The sequence below is a fragment of the Hyla sarda genome, chromosome 1 (genome assembly GCF_029499605.1).
Source record: "Hyla sarda isolate aHylSar1 chromosome 1, aHylSar1.hap1, whole genome shotgun sequence".
NCBI lineage: Eukaryota > Metazoa > Chordata > Amphibia > Anura > Hylidae > Hyla > Hyla sarda.
The window spans coordinates 609,599,313-609,619,460 of record NC_079189.1 but is presented as its reverse complement, the minus strand read 5'-3'; the positions used below and the strand labels follow the sequence as shown (position 1 = coordinate 609,619,460).

At 38.9% G+C, this 20,148-nt stretch overlaps 1 protein-coding gene and 1 long non-coding RNA gene across 2 annotated transcripts in view; one reads left to right on the top strand and one right to left on the bottom strand.

Moving 5' to 3' along the window:
• LOC130300439 (zinc finger protein 84-like) overlaps positions 1-20,148 on the top strand; it is an 86,339-nt gene that overhangs the window by 27,436 nt on the left and 38,755 nt on the right. The window lies entirely within an intron of this gene.
• LOC130298795 (uncharacterized) lies at positions 21-18,902 on the bottom strand. Its single transcript, XR_008850097.1, has 3 exons — positions 18,831-18,902; positions 15,818-15,957; positions 21-761 (listed from the first exon to the last, which is right to left on the bottom strand). It is a non-coding gene; the product is annotated as an uncharacterized LOC130298795 (long non-coding RNA).

Below are 20,148 nucleotides of genomic sequence, written 5' to 3'. Positions count from 1 at the left end.
AACACATCTATATATTAACCATGTACATAGGATATCTGACATTTATACATATATCATATACTGCATCTCCAAACTTGTTCCCAATTGTTAATAAAAGTTTTCTTTTAGAACGTAGTCACCGATCCAGCGATGTCATCACTATAGTTTACATGGTAGGAAAAGAGTGTGATATATGGTTGTGATATTCACTGCTCCTCATGGAGAAGACCCAACAGGCATACTCCATGGGGAGCTGCTACTGGAGACCCAAACACCTCAGAGAGAAGGGACTTATTCCAGTGATGAAGAATTCCAGGACATGACCAGATTAGAGACACAAAATCACTTCTATCTTCTGGCTTCTAGGACATTATTCTGATGGAAGAACTTTACACATTATAAAAAGTCCTATAGGTGTTGGGGAACATTTATAGACAATTATCCCAAGTAATAGAAGTAATACAGTAACTCACCACTAGGGATGAGGGAGCCGAGCCCCGCGAACCCAGATTTAACCCCAATTTCATGGTTGCAGTGACTCGCAGAATTTCTGAACACTTCTAGGTTCAGCTTGCGTGTCCTGGGTAATGTGTGTGATAACAACATGAGGGATGAAGAACACATGGCGTTTTGGTGCCCACAGGCCAATAGGAGACAGCCTTCATCTGTGGGTTCATCTCAGGGGCCTCCCGTCCATTCCTGCAGAAGCCTCATCGTCCACTACAAATCCCAGCCAGCCTTTTTTCCAGGCACAGTACAACTGAACAAAGCTGTGGGCTGACCTGTATGAAAGCAATACGTATTTAAATTACCGTAGACACCGTACAGACATCTAAAACACCTTACTTACATGTATAGGGTTTAAGCACACACACAGTATATCTACCGGTTATAAGCTAACAGCCCAAGAAAAGTGCACACAAATAACACGCATTAGCCCTCCAAAGCTCCTGTACATCCATATTGTTTGTTTAATCAAACACATGCTGTATTTCCCTGGTTGTACAGTAAAAAATACATCGCTGGTGAGTGGTGAGGCTGACATGCCACCAGACTCTGTTCCATGATGGGAGTAGTAGTACTATCACTACAGTAGTCTCCCCAGCCGCCCACAGACTCATGCAGCCGGGAAACTTCTACTCCTATCATGTTCCAATCTGTTCCAAGATGAGAGTTGTTGTAGTACCGCAGCAGTGCAGGAGTCCCGGATGGCTGCGAAGAAAAGATGCAGAGTCTATGTGAGCATTTCCGCACAGATTCCACACAAATTCTACATCTTTTTACCATCTGCAGAATTCTGCACCGAACCAATGCGGATATAGAATTCATGCAGATGTGCGGAATTTACATCGTGTGAACACGGCCTAAGTCTTGTGAGATAATGACCCCTAAATCCCTTTCCCCAGACACTGAGGTCAGGACTGTATCACATATTCTATATTATGCCCGGGGGTTATTACCCCCCATTATCTTGCACTTATCCACATTAAATATCAGTGTCCAGAGTTCTGACCATTCCTCTAGATTATCTCAATCCTTTCCCATTTGTCGTATCCCTCCAGGAACATTAATCCTGTTACAAATCTTTGTATCATCTGCAAAAAGAACAATACTGAACCCCCGAGACCTTCTGTAATATCACAAATAAGAATATTACACAATGGGCCCCAGTACAGATCCCTGAGGGCCCCACTGGTAACAAGACCTTGCTCTGAATATTCTCCATTGACTACAACCCTCAATACAATACAATATGGAGTCCAAGCCCAAAGACTTCTATGTGGACAGTGTCAGAAGCCTTAACCTGGGATCAGTGGAGGAGAAGGGAAGTATAAGCTACTTCCACCGACCAATCCTGGAAAGAGAGTCTACTCCTGTCAGTCTCTGGGATTTGGCATATTGCCGCTCCAAGCAGGCACATCTGAAGGCACCATGTAGCGGCCCTTAAGCAGCGGATCCGCAGCATAAACTACTAAGTGTATCCACCCGTGGGGACGTATTGTTTTTATAAGAGAAAGGACTTTTTGTATATTAAAAAAATATATATTTTTTTATTTTATTTCAACCTTTTTGAAAAGAAGAAATGATTCAATTTTTATTGGGAAGGGGTTAATTCACATTTATTATTTTTTACAATTCTTTTCTCACTCTTTTAGTCCCCAGAGGACTATTACATGTTATCTGTAGATTGAATACACTCATTAATACTATGCCATAGCATAACATTGATCAGTGTTATCGGCGCTCCTTTACTAATGGCTGGCAGCAGTAGGAGCGACGATTGGTCACACGGAGCAGGGTAAGGGACCTCACAGCTGATTTCACGTGGTGATCCCAATCAGCATCCCTGAGCTAACCGGCAGCTAACTTCAGGACTTTTAGACGCCGCGATCAACTTTGAGGGGTTATTGCGGATCCCGGCTATGACACATTCTCAGCTGCTAAGTGCACTGCATAGCTAAGGGAGTGGAGGGTGCAGGCGGCTTACCACACCTTCGTGATACCTGCCGGCGGGGACATCCCTACAGCTCTACTGTGTACACATACAGCTCAGCTACATGTACATTACACATATACAGCTCTACTGTGTACACATACAGCTCAGCTACATGTACATTACACATATACAGCTCTACTGTGTACACATACAACTCAGCTACATGTACATTACACATATACAGCTCTACTGTGTACACATACAGCTCAGCTACATGCACATTACACATATACAGCACTACTGTGTACACATACAGCTCAGCTACATGTACATTACACATATACAGCCCTACTGTGTACACATACAGCTCAGCTACATGTACATTACACATCTACAGCTCTACTGTGTACACATACAGCTCAGCTACATGCACATTACACACATACAGCTCTACTGTGTACACCTACAGCTCAGCTACATGTACATTACACATATACAGCTCAGCTACATGCACATTACACATATACAGCTCTACTGTGTACACATACAGCTCAGCTACATGTACATTACACATATACAGCTCTACTGTGTACACATAGAGCTCATCTACATGCACATTACACACAGCTCTGCTACATGTACATTACACATATACAGCTCTACTGTGTACACATACAGCTTAGCTACATGTACATTACACATATACAGCTCTACTGTGTACACATACAGCTCAGCTACATGTACATTACACATATACAGCTCTACTGTGTACACATACAGCTCAGCTACATGCACATTACACATATACAGCTCTACTGTGTACACATACAGCTCAGCTACATGCACATTACACATATACAGCTCTACTGTGTACACATACAGCTCAGCTACATGTACATTACACATATACAGCACTACTGTGTACACATACAGCTCAGCTACATGCACATTAAAGTTCTACTGTGTACACATACAGCTCAGCTACATGTACATTACACATATACAGCTCTACTGTGTACACATACAGCTCAGCTACATGTACATTACATATCTACAGCTCTACTGTGTACACATACAGCTCAGCTACATGCACATTACACACATACAGCTCTACTGTGTACACCTACAGCTCAGCTACATGTACATTACACATATACAGCTCAGCTACATGCACATTACACATATACAGCTCTACTGTGTACACATACAGCTCAGCTACATGTACATTACACATATACAGCTCTACTGTGTACACATAGCTCATCTACATGCACATTACACACAGCTCTGCTACATGTACATTACACATATACAGCTCTACTGTGTACACATACAGCTCAGCTACATGTACATTACACATATACAGCTCTACTGTGTACACATACAGCTCAGCTACATGCACATTACACATATACAGCTCTACTGTGTACACATACAGCTCAGCTACATGTACATTACACATATACAGCTCTACTGTGTACACATACAGCTCAGCTACATGCATGCACATTAAAGTTCTACTGTGTACACATACAGCTCAGCTACATGTACATTACACATATACAGCTCTACTGTGTACACATACAGCTCAGCTACATGCACATTACACATATACAGCTCTACTGTGTACACATACAGCTCAGCTACATGTACATTACACATATACAGCTCTACTGTGTACACATACAGCTCAGCTACATGCAGATTACACATACAGCTCTACTGTGTACACATACAGCTCAGCTACATGTACATTACACATATACAGCTCTACTGTGTACACATACAGCTCAGCTACATGTACATTACACATATACAGCTCTACTGTGTACACATACAGCTCAGCTACATGTACATTACACATATACAGCTCTACTGTGTACACATACAGCTCAGCTACATGTACATTACACATATACAGCTCTACTGTGTACACATACAGCTCAGCTACATGCACATTACACATATACAGCTCTACTGTGTACACATACAGCTCTGCTACATGTACATTACACATATACAGCTCTACTGTGTACACATACAGCTCAGCTACATGTACATTACACATATACAGCTCTACTGTGTACACATACAGCTCAGCTACATGTACATTACACATATACAGCTCTACTGTGTACACATACAGCTCAGCTACATGCACATTACACATATACAGCTCTACTGTGTACACATACAGCTCAGCTACATGTACATTACACATATACAGCTCTACTGTGTACACATACAGCTCAGCTACATGCACATTACACATATACAGCTCTACTGTGTACACATACAGCTCAGCTACATGTACATTACACATATACAGCTCTACTGTGTACACATACAGCTCAGCTACATGCACATTAAAGTTCTACTGTGTACACATACAGCTCAGCTACATGTACATTACACATATACAGCTCTACTGTGTACACATACAGCTCAGCTACATGCAGATTACACATACAGCTCTACTGTGTACACATACAGCTCAGCTACATGTACATTACACATATACAGCTCTACTGTGTACACATACAGCTCAGCTACATGTACATTACACATATACAGCTCTACTGTGTACACATACAGCTCAGCTACATGTACATTACACATATACAGCTCTACTGTGTACACATACAGCTCAGCTACATGTACATTACACATATACAGCTCTACTGTGTACACATACAGCTCAGCTACATGCACATTACACATATACAGCACTACTGTGTACACATACAGCTCAGCTACATGTACATTACACATATACAGCCCTACTGTGTACACATACAGCTCAGCTACATGTACATTACACATCTACAGCTCTACTGTGTACACATACAGCTCAGCTACATGCACATTACACACATACAGCTCTACTGTGTACACCTACAGCTCAGCTACATGTACATTACACATATACAGCTCAGCTACATGCACATTACACATATACAGCTCTACTGTGTACACATACAGCTCAGCTACATGTACATTACACATATACAGCTCTACTGTGTACACATACAGCTCAGCTACATGCACATTACACATATACAGCTCTACTGTGTACACATACAGCTCAGCTACATGTACATTACACATATACAGCTCTACTGTGTACACATACAGCTCAGCTACATGCACATTACACACAGCTCTGCTACATGTACATTACACATATACAGCTCTACTGTGTACACATACAGCTTAGCTACATGTACATTACACATATACAGCTCTACTGTGTACACATACAGCTCAGCTACATGTACATTACACATATACAGCTCTACTGTGTACACATACAGCTCAGCTACATGCACATTACACATATACAGCTCTACTGTGTACACATACAGCTCAGCTACATGCACATTACACATATACAGCTCTACTGTGTACACATACAGCTCAGCTACATGTACATTACATATCTACAGCTCTACTGTGTACACATACAGCTCAGCTACATGCACATTACACACATACAGCTCTACTGTGTACACCTACAGCTCAGCTACATGTACATTACACATATACAGCTCAGCTACATGCACATTACACATATACAGCTCTACTGTGTACACATACAGCTCAGCTACATGTACATTACACATATACAGCTCTACTGTGTACACATAGCTCATCTACATGCACATTACACACAGCTCTGCTACATGTACATTACACATATACAGCTCTACTGTGTACACATACAGCTCAGCTACATGTACATTACACATATACAGCTCTACTGTGTACACATACAGCTCAGCTACATGCACATTACACATATACAGCTCTACTGTGTACACATACAGCTCAGCTACATGTACATTACACATATACAGCTCTACTGTGTACACATACAGCTCAGCTACATGCATGCACATTAAAGTTCTACTGTGTACACATACAGCTCAGCTACATGTACATTACACATATACAGCTCTACTGTGTACACATACAGCTCAGCTACATGCACATTACACATATACAGCTCTACTGTGTACACATACAGCTCAGCTACATGTACATTACACATATACAGCTCTACTGTGTACACATACAGCTCAGCTACATGCAGATTACACATACAGCTCTACTGTGTACACATACAGCTCAGCTACATGTACATTACACATATACAGCTCTACTGTGTACACATACAGCTCAGCTACATGTACATTACACATATACAGCTCTACTGTGTACACATACAGCTCAGCTACATGTACATTACACATATACAGCTCTACTGTGTACACATACAGCTCAGCTACATGTACATTACACATATACAGCTCTACTGTGTACACATACAGCTCAGCTACATGCACATTACACATATACAGCTCTACTGTGTACACATACAGCTCTGCTACATGTACATTACACATATACAGCTCTACTGTGTACACATACAGCTCAGCTACATGTACATTACACATATACAGCTCTACTGTGTACACATACAGCTCAGCTACATGCACATTACACATATACAGCTCTACTGTGTACACATACAGCTCAGCTACATGTACATTACACATATACAGCTCTACTGTGTACACATACAGCTCAGCTACATGCACATTAAAGTTCTACTGTGTACACATACAGCTCAGCTACATGCACATTACACATATACAGCTCTACTGTGTACACATACAGCTCAGCTACATGTACATTACACATATACAGCTCTACTGTGTACACATACAGCTCAGCTACATGCAGATTACACATACAGCTCTACTGTGTACACATACAGCTCAGCTACATGTACATTACACATATACAGCTCTACTGTGTACACATACAGCTCAGCTACATGTACATTACACATATACAGCTCTACTGTGTACACATACAGCTCAGCTACATGTACATTACACATATACAGCTCTACTGTGTACACATACAACTCAGCTACATGTACATTACACATATACAGCTCTACTGTGTACACATACAGCTCAGCTACATGCACATTACACATATACAGCACTACTGTGTACACATACAGCTCAGCTACATGTACATTACACATATACAGCCCTACTGTGTACACATACAGCTCAGCTACATGTACATTACACATCTACAGCTCTACTGTGTACACATACAGCTCAGCTACATGCACATTACACACATACAGCTCTACTGTGTACACCTACAGCTCAGCTACATGTACATTACACATATACAGCTCAGCTACATGCACATTACACATATACAGCTCTACTGTGTACACATACAGCTCAGCTACATGTACATTACACATATACAGCTCTACTGTGTACACATACAGCTCAGCTACATGTACATTACACATATACAGCTCTACTGTGTACACATACAACTCAGCTACATGTACATTACACATATACAGCTCTACTGTGTACACATACAGCTCAGCTACATGCACATTACACATATACAGCACTACTGTGTACACATACAGCTCAGCTACATGTACATTACACATATACAGCCCTACTGTGTACACATACAGCTCAGCTACATGTACATTACACATCTACAGCTCTACTGTGTACACATACAGCTCAGCTACATGCACATTACACACATACAGCTCTACTGTGTACACCTACAGCTCAGCTACATGTACATTACACATATACAGCTCAGCTACATGCACATTACACATATACAGCTCTACTGTGTACACATACAGCTCAGCTACATGTACATTACACATATACAGCTCTACTGTGTACACATAGAGCTCATCTACATGCACATTACACACAGCTCTGCTACATGTACATTACACATATACAGCTCTACTGTGTACACATACAGCTTAGCTACATGTACATTACACATATACAGCTCTACTGTGTACACATACAGCTCAGCTACATGTACATTACACATATACAGCTCTACTGTGTACACATACAGCTCAGCTACATGCACATTACACATATACAGCTCTACTGTGTACACATACAGCTCAGCTACATGCACATTACACATATACAGCTCTACTGTGTACACATACAGCTCAGCTACATGTACATTACACATATACAGCACTACTGTGTACACATACAGCTCAGCTACATGCACATTAAAGTTCTACTGTGTACACATACAGCTCAGCTACATGTACATTACACATATACAGCTCTACTGTGTACACATACAGCTCAGCTACATGTACATTACATATCTACAGCTCTACTGTGTACACATACAGCTCAGCTACATGCACATTACACACATACAGCTCTACTGTGTACACCTACAGCTCAGCTACATGTACATTACACATATACAGCTCAGCTACATGCACATTACACATATACAGCTCTACTGTGTACACATACAGCTCAGCTACATGTACATTACACATATACAGCTCTACTGTGTACACATAGCTCATCTACATGCACATTACACACAGCTCTGCTACATGTACATTACACATATACAGCTCTACTGTGTACACATACAGCTCAGCTACATGTACATTACACATATACAGCTCTACTGTGTACACATACAGCTCAGCTACATGCACATTACACATATACAGCTCTACTGTGTACACATACAGCTCAGCTACATGTACATTACACATATACAGCTCTACTGTGTACACATACAGCTCAGCTACATGCATGCACATTAAAGTTCTACTGTGTACACATACAGCTCAGCTACATGTACATTACACATATACAGCTCTACTGTGTACACATACAGCTCAGCTACATGCACATTACACATATACAGCTCTACTGTGTACACATACAGCTCAGCTACATGTACATTACACATATACAGCTCTACTGTGTACACATACAGCTCAGCTACATGCAGATTACACATACAGCTCTACTGTGTACACATACAGCTCAGCTACATGTACATTACACATATACAGCTCTACTGTGTACACATACAGCTCAGCTACATGTACATTACACATATACAGCTCTACTGTGTACACATACAGCTCAGCTACATGTACATTACACATATACAGCTCTACTGTGTACACATACAGCTCAGCTACATGTACATTACACATATACAGCTCTACTGTGTACACATACAGCTCAGCTACATGCACATTACACATATACAGCTCTACTGTGTACACATACAGCTCTGCTACATGTACATTACACATATACAGCTCTACTGTGTACACATACAGCTCAGCTACATGTACATTACACATATACAGCTCTACTGTGTACACATACAGCTCAGCTACATGTACATTACACATATACAGCTCTACTGTGTACACATACAGCTCAGCTACATGCACATTACACATATACAGCTCTACTGTGTACACATACAGCTCAGCTACATGTACATTACACATATACAGCTCTACTGTGTACACATACAGCTCAGCTACATGCACATTACACATATACAGCTCTACTGTGTACACATACAGCTCAGCTACATGTACATTACACATATACAGCTCTACTGTGTACACATACAGCTCAGCTACATGCACATTAAAGTTCTACTGTGTACACATACAGCTCAGCTACATGTACATTACACATATACAGCTCTACTGTGTACACATACAGCTCAGCTACATGTACATTACACATATACAGCTCTACTGTGTACACATACAGCTCAGCTACATGCACATTACACATATACAGCACTACTGTGTACACATACAGCTCAGCTACATGTACATTACACATATACAGCCCTACTGTGTACACATACAGCTCAGCTACATGCACATTAAAGTTCTACTGTGTACACATACAGCTCAGCTACATGTACATTACACATATACAGCTCTACTGTGTACACATACAGCTCAGCTACATGCAGATTACACATACAGCTCTACTGTGTACACATACAGCTCAGCTACATGTACATTACACATATACAGCTCTACTGTGTACACATACAGCTCAGCTACATGTACATTACACATATACAGCTCTACTGTGTACACATACAGCTCAGCTACATGTACATTACACATATACAGCTCTACTGTGTACACATACAGCTCAGCTACATGTACATTACACATATACAGCTCTACTGTGTACACATACAGCTCAGCTACATGTACATTACACATATACAGCTCTACTGTGTACACATACAGCTCAGCTACATGTACATTACACATATACAGCTCTACTGTGTACACATACAGCTCAGCTACATGCACATTACACATATACAGCACTACTGTGTACACATACAGCTCAGCTACATGTACATTACACATATACAGCCCTACTGTGTACACATACAGCTCAGCTACATGTACATTACACATCTACAGCTCTACTGTGTACACATACAGCTCAGCTACATGCACATTACACACATACAGCTCTACTGTGTACACCTACAGCTCAGCTACATGTACATTACACATATACAGCTCAGCTACATGCACATTACACATATACAGCTCTACTGTGTACACATACAGCTCAGCTACATGTACATTACACATATACAGCTCTACTGTGTACACATACAGCTCAGCTACATGCACATTACACATATACAGCTCTACTGTGTACACATACAGCTCAGCTACATGTACATTACACATATACAGCTCTACTGTGTACACATACAGCTCAGCTACATGCACATTACACACAGCTCTGCTACATGTACATTACACATATACAGCTCTACTGTGTACACATACAGCTTAGCTACATGTACATTACACATATACAGCTCTACTGTGTACACATACAGCTCAGCTACATGTACATTACACATATACAGCTCTACTGTGTACACATACAGCTCAGCTACATGCACATTACACATATACAGCTCTACTGTGTACACATACAGCTCAGCTACATGCACATTACACATATACAGCTCTACTGTGTACACATACAGCTCAGCTACATGTACATTACACATATACAGCACTACTGTGTACACATACAGCTCAGCTACATGCACATTAAAGTTCTACTGTGTACACATACAGCTCAGCTACATGTACATTACACATATACAGCTCTACTGTGTACACATACAGCTCAGCTACATGTACATTACATATCTACAGCTCTACTGTGTACACATACAGCTCAGCTACATGCACATTACACACATACAGCTCTACTGTGTACACCTACAGCTCAGCTACATGTACATTACACATATACAGCTCAGCTACATGCACATTACACATATACAGCTCTACTGTGTACACATACAGCTCAGCTACATGTACATTACACATATACAGCTCTACTGTGTACACATAGCTCATCTACATGCACATTACACACAGCTCTGCTACATGTACATTACACATATACAGCTCTACTGTGTACACATACAGCTCAGCTACATGTACATTACACATATACAGCTCTACTGTGTACACATACAGCTCAGCTACATGCACATTACACATATACAGCTCTACTGTGTACACATACAGCTCAGCTACATGTACATTACACATATACAGCTCTACTGTGTACACATACAGCTCAGCTACATGCATGCACATTAAAGTTCTACTGTGTACACATACAGCTCAGCTACATGTACATTACACATATACAGCTCTACTGTGTACACATACAGCTCAGCTACATGCACATTACACATATACAGCTCTACTGTGTACACATACAGCTCAGCTACATGTACATTACACATATACAGCTCTACTGTGTACACATACAGCTCAGCTACATGCAGATTACACATACAGCTCTACTGTGTACACATACAGCTCAGCTACATGTACATTACACATATACAGCTCTACTGTGTACACATACAGCTCAGCTACATGTACATTACACATATACAGCTCTACTGTGTACACATACAGCTCAGCTACATGTACATTACACATATACAGCTCTACTGTGTACACATACAGCTCAGCTACATGTACATTACACATATACAGCTCTACTGTGTACACATACAGCTCAGCTACATGCACATTACACATATACAGCTCTACTGTGTACACATACAGCTCTGCTACATGTACATTACACATATACAGCTCTACTGTGTACACATACAGCTCAGCTACATGTACATTACACATATACAGCTCTACTGTGTACACATACAGCTCAGCTACATGCACATTACACATATACAGCTCTACTGTGTACACATACAGCTCAGCTACATGTACATTACACATATACAGCTCTACTGTGTACACATACAGCTCAGCTACATGCACATTAAAGTTCTACTGTGTACACATACAGCTCAGCTACATGCACATTACACATATACAGCTCTACTGTGTACACATACAGCTCAGCTACATGTACATTACACATATACAGCTCTACTGTGTACACATACAGCTCAGCTACATGTACATTACACATATACAGCTCTACTGTGTACACATACAGCTCAGCTACATGTACATTACACATATACAGCTCTACTGTGTACACATACAGCTCAGCTACATGTACATTACACATATACAGCTCTACTGTGTACACATACAGCTCAGCTACATGCACATTACACATATACAGCTCTACTGTGTACACATACAGCTCAGCTACATGCACATTAAAGTTCTACTGTGTACACATACAGCTCAGCTACATGTACATTACACATATACAGCTCTACTGTGTACACATACAGCTCAGCTACATGCACATTACACATATACAGCTCTACTGTGTACACATACAGCTCAGCTACATGTACATTACACATATACAGCTCTACTGTGTACACATACAGCTCAGCTACATGTACATTACACATATACAGCTCTACCGTGTACACATACAGCTCAGCTACATGCACATTACACATATACAGCTCTACTGTGTACACATACAGCTCAGCTACATGTACATTACACATATACAGCTCTACTGTGTACACATACAGCTCAGCTACATGCACATTACACATATACAGCACTACTGTGTACACATACAGCTCAGCTACATGTACATTACACATATACAGCTCTACTGTGTACACATACAGCTCAGCTACATGTACATTACACATATACAGCTCTACTGTGTACACATACAGCTCAGCTACATGTACATTACACATATACAGCTCTACTGTGTACACATACAGCTCAGCTACATGTACACTACACATATACAGCTCTACTGTGTACACATACAGCTCAGCTACATGTACATTACACATATACAGCTCTACTGTGTACACATACAGCTCAGCTACATGTACACTACACATATACAGCTCTACTGTGTACACATACAGCTCAGCTACATGTACATTACACATATACAGCTCTACTGTGTACACATACAGCTCAGCTACATGTACATTACACATATACAGCTCTACTGTGTACACATACAGCTCAGCTACATGTACACTACACATATACAGCTCTACTGTGTACACATACAGCTCTGCTACATGTACATTACACATATACAGCTCTACTGTGTACACATACAGCTCAGCTACATGTACATTACACATATACAGCTCTACTGTGTACACATACAGCTCAGCTACATGCACATTACACATATACAGCTCTACTGTGTACACATACAGCTCAGCTACATGTACATTACACATATACAGCTCTACTGTGTACACATACAGCTCAGCTACATGCACATTAAAGTTCTACTGTGTACACATACAGCTCAGCTACATGCACATTACACATATACAGCTCTACTGTGTACACATACAGCTCAGCTACATGTACATTACACATATACAGCTCTACTGTGTACACATACAGCTCAGCTACATGCAGATTACACATACAGCTCTACTGTGTACACATACAGCTCAGCTACATGTACATTACACATATACAGCTCTACTGTGTACACATACAGCTCAGCTACATGTACATTACACATATACAGCTCTACTGTGTACACATACAGCTCAGCTACATGTACATTACACATATACAGCTCTACTGTGTACACATACAGCTCAGCTACATGTACATTACACATATACAGCTCTACTGTGTACACATACAGCTCAGCTACATGCACATTACACATATACAGCTCTACTGTGTACACATACAGCTCAGCTACATGTACATTACACATATACAGCTCTACTGTGTACACATACAGCTCAGCTACATGCACATTAAAGTTCTACTGTGTACACATACAGCTCAGCTACATGTACATTACACATATACAGCTCTACTGTGTACACATACAGCTCAGCTACATGCACATTACACATATACAGCTCTACTGTGTACACATACAGCTCAGCTACATGTACATTACACATATACAGCTCTACTGTGTACACATACAGCTCAGCTACATGTACATTACACATATACAGCTCTACCGTGTACACATACAGCTCAGCTACATGCACATTACACATATACAGCTCTACTGTGTACACATACAGCTCAGCTTCATGCAGATTACACATACAGCTCTACTGTGTACACATACAGCTCAGCTACATGTACATTACACATATACAGCTCTACTGTGTACACATACAGCTCAGCTACATGTACATTACACATATACAGCTCTACTGTGTACACATACAGCTCAGCTACATGCACATTACACATATACAGCACTACTGTGTACACATACAGCTCAGCTACATGTACATTACACATATACAGCTCTACTGTGTACACATACAGCTCAGCTACATGTACATTACACATATACAGCTCTACTGTGTACACATACAGCTCAGCTACATGTACATTACACATATACAGCTCTACTGTGTACACATACAGCTCAGCTACATGTACACTACACATATACAGCTCTACTGTGTACACATACAGCTCAGCTACATGTACATTACACACAGCTCTGCTGCAGACATCAGGGGCGTAGCTAGAAACCCCAGGGCCCCGGTGCGAAAAATTGCCCTATCCCCCCCCCCCCCCCCCCCGCCACCACATCCACCACCACCCGACGACCCGCTTCCCCAATCCCGGACGACTGCTTACTCAGCCGCACAAAGATATCAGTGACTACAGCACTGATGGGACACACTCAGGAGAATACACAACTATATAAGTGACTGACAGGCAGGGCCAGACAGACAAAACATAGGCCCAGGCATTTAAGAATAAGCAGCCCATTTTTCTGGAGTGGGTCCAACTGTTGGGGCCCCCACCTATCACCTTTGTTCCAGTTGCTCTCCAGCTGTTGTAAAGCTATAACTCCCATCATGTCTGGAGAGCCTCAGGAATTATGGGAGTTGTATTTTTGCAACAGCTGGAGAGCCACAGATTAGGGTACATCGGTACCTATGATCACTGCAGAACTAACAAGTGATTACAGCTCTGATGGGTCAGTCAGGAGAAAACACAATGATATCTGTGACCTGAGTGACGTCTTCTCTGTTGTCTTTTCTTTTCTTCTTCATCTGGTCCAGACGTCAGGACGTCTTCCAGCTCCATTTTCTCTGCAGAGTCTGACGCCCGGACATCATAGGTTCTCACTTTGTCAGTAGATCCTCATTCTCTGTATGAAGACAACAATCACTATTATTCTGCTAAATACTGTACCCCCTGAATATTATACTGCCATCCACTGCACCCCCTGAATATAATACTGCCAACCACTGTACTCCTGCATATAATACTGCCACCCACTGTACCCCCTGAATATAATAGTGCCACACACTGCATCCCCTGAATATAATACTGCCAACCACTGTACCCCCTGAATACTGCCATCTACTGGACCCCCTGAATATAATACTGCCACACACTGCATCCCCTGAATATAAAACTACCATCAACTGTACCTCCTGCATATAATACTGCCACCCACTGTACCCCCTGAATTTAATACTGCCAAAAACTGTATCCCCTGAATATAAAACTATCATCCACTGTACCTCCTACATTTAATACTGCTACCTACTGTACCCCCTGAATATAATACTGCCACCTACTGTACCCCCTAAATATAATACTGCCACACACTGTATCCCCTGAATATAATACTGCCACTGACTGTACCCCTAAATATAATACTGCCACCTACTGTACCCCCTGAATATAATACTGCCACTGACTGTACCCCTAAATACTGCCACCTACTGTACCCCCTGAATATAATACTGCCACATACAGTACACACACACACACACACACATCATTCATACAGTACATACACACATCATTCATACAGTACATACATACATACACACATCATACACACACATATCATACACACACATCATACATACACCCGTTGCCTCCAGATCCCCCCCACAGAATACATCTCCACACATCATACATACATCTTGTTTACACACATCATACATACATCTAGTTTACACACATTCATACATCATACATACAGTACATACACACATCATACATACATCTTGTTTACACACATTCATACATCATACATACACACATCATTCATACATCATACATACACACATCATACATGCACACACATCAGCAAAATCTGCTGAAGCAAATATGCAGCAAAAATACGCACACGTCAACGCACCCTTAGGGTAGGGTCACATGTAACAGATCAGTAGTCTATATTACTCTGCTGCTGATCCGTCAATGACTTGACCCTATAGTGTGCCTCCAGCTGTTTTCCCCCATGTCCTGCTTGCAGCAGCAATCTGCCATTACACGATGTCTCAGAATACACTGCATGTGCCCGTGGTGACTCGCAGGTCTCTGTGTGGCTGCTTGTTAGTGGCAGATTGCTGTTGTGAGCAGCACACAGGGGGGGAAACAGCAGGAGGCACTCTATAAAGTCAAGTCATCGGCAGATCCGCAGACATGTAACCCTACCCTAATGTTAATCTGTACAGGATGATTTATGATAAGAGAGGTTTCCACCATATATAATTTTTTTCTCTAACTTAAAGGAGTACTCCAGGATGCAAAAATTTTCATTCAGACGCCGGCAGTAAAATAATAAATAAATATATATATATATATATATATATATATATATATATACGCACCAGGGGAGCGGCCTCCGCCACGATCCTTTTCCTGGTTGCCGGTGGTCGGTGAGTCATACTGCCGCTCAGCCTATCGCCGGCCGAGGAAGGACTTCGATGTGATTGTCAGTATGCCTCACCAGCCACCGGCAACCAGGAAAAGGATCGCGGCGGAGGCCGGAGCGGGTTACTGGAGGCACCAGGGGAGCGACAGCAGGTATGTATATTTATTATTTTACTGCCAGCAGTCTATACTATAATACATGTATATGCTATAATACTATAATACATGTATATACTATAATACATGTATACACTATAATACTATAATACATGTATATACTATAATACTATAATACATGTATATACTATAATACTATAATACATGTATATACTATAATACATGTATACACTATAATACTATAATACATGTATATACTATAATACTATAATACATGTATATACTATAATACATGTATATACTATAATACTATAATACATGTATATGCTATAATACTATAATACATGTATATACTATAATACTATAATACATGTATATACTATAATACATGTATATACTATAATACTATAATACATGTATATGCTATAATACTATAATACATGTATATACTATAATACTATAATACATGTATATGCTATAATACTATAATACATGTATATACTATAATACTATAATACATGTATATACTATAACACATGTATATACTATAATACTATAATACATGTATATACTATAATACTATAATACACGTATATACTATAATACTATAATACATGTATATACTATAACACATGTATATACTATAATACTATAATACATGTATATACTATAATACTATAATACACGTATATACTATAATACTATAATACATGTATATACTATAATACTATAATACATGTATATACTATAATACATGTATATACTATAATACTATAATACATGTATATACTATAATACTATAATACATGTATATACTATAATACTATAATACATGTATATACTATAATACTATAATACATGTATATACTATAATACTATAATACATGTATATACTATAATACTATAATACATGTATATACTATAATACTATAATACATGTATATACTATAATACTATAATACATGTATATACTATAATACATGTATATACTATAATACTATAATACATGTATATACTATAATACTATAATACATGTATATACTATAATACATGTATATACTATAATACTATAATACATGTATATACTATAATACTATAATACATGTATATACTATAATATATGTATATACTATAATACTAAAATACATGTATATACTATAATACTATAATACATGTATATACTATAATACATGTATATACTATAATACATGTATATACTATAATACAGACATTTAGTGTATTTTGTCCTGTTATTGTCGGTGTCCATACATCTTCTTATCCACATAGACACCTACAGTCACCGTCCTCTGATATATACACTATAATACATGTATATACTATAATACTATAATACATGTATATACTATAATACTATAAGACATGTATATACTATAATACATGTATATACTATAATACATGTATATACTATAATACTATAATACATGTATATACTATAATACTATAATACATGTATATACTATAATACTATAATACATGTATATGCTATAATACTATAATACATGTATATACTATAATACATGTATATACTATAATACTATAATACATGTATATACTATAATACATGTATATACTATAATACTATAATGCATGTATATGCTATAATACTATAATACATGTATACACTATAATACTATAATACATGTATATACTATAATACTATAATACATGTATATACTATAATACTATAATACATGTATATACTATAATACTATAATACATGTATATACTATAATACTATAATACATGTATATACTATAATACCATAATACATGTATATACTATAATACATGTATATACTATAATACTATAATACACGTATATACTATAACACTATAATACATGTATATGCTATAATACTATAATACATGTATACACTATAATACTATAATACATGTATATACTATAATACTATAATACATGTATATACTATAATACTATAATACATGTATACACTATAATACTATAATACATGTATATACTATAATACTATAATACATGTATATACTATAACACTATAATACATGTATATACTATAATACTATAATACATGTATATACTATAATACATGTATATACTATAACACTATAATACATGTATATACTATAATACTATAATACATGTATATACTATAATACTATAATACATGTATATACTATAATACTATAATACATGTATATACTATAATACATGTATATACTATAATACATGTTAGAATCCGGGAAGAGCAAAGAAATAAGGAGGCACTCACGGTTTTGTCGGGGTGACAGCAGGCTTCTTTATTTCAGGTGCGGCATGCGATCATCGGCGTGGGACGCCAGACCAGTGCAGACAGGTAGTGACAAATGTTTCACGCCCCTTTAGGGCGTTTCTTCAGACTCACCTTCCTCCTGCTTCACGCACAGGTAAATAGTCCACCCAGCGTGACGTCAGGGGGAAGGGTTATTGTCTTATTCATCAATCCAGAGAAAACCATAAATATTGGAGGTAAAAATATTAGATTCAAGGATGTAATTTGCTGTCGGACTAA